Raw genomic sequence first — 369 nt, 5'->3', positions numbered from 1 at the left:
TTGGTCTATTGTTATTGGCTTGATGTCGTGTGGTAATAGTAAATATTGGAGACTATTGAGATATCTAGTTCATGATATTGTGGTGCCCTATTGGTTGGCATTTGATTTCGGGGATAGTGTCTTTATATGACTTGTGTAGTCTTTCATGATATTGTTGGCATACCCATGTTTGATACTAATGATATTGATCTGATTATTCATGTTGACTCATAAATCGCACGTATTCACATCTCTCGCGATATATTGTAGATACACTGTTGATACTTGATGAAACACTGTGATGAGTGTTGACACCTGATTTTTGACCTCCAGTAATTTATTTTAAGTGTTCGGAGTCTTTAGATAATAAATAAAATCACCGCCCCCTAA

The sequence above is a fragment of the Lycium ferocissimum genome, chromosome 6 (genome assembly GCF_029784015.1).
Source record: "Lycium ferocissimum isolate CSIRO_LF1 chromosome 6, AGI_CSIRO_Lferr_CH_V1, whole genome shotgun sequence".
In the NCBI taxonomy this organism is placed as follows: domain Eukaryota; kingdom Viridiplantae; phylum Streptophyta; class Magnoliopsida; order Solanales; family Solanaceae; genus Lycium; species Lycium ferocissimum.
The sequence above is the reverse complement of the archived record's forward strand: the minus strand, read 5'-3'. Positions refer to the sequence as shown.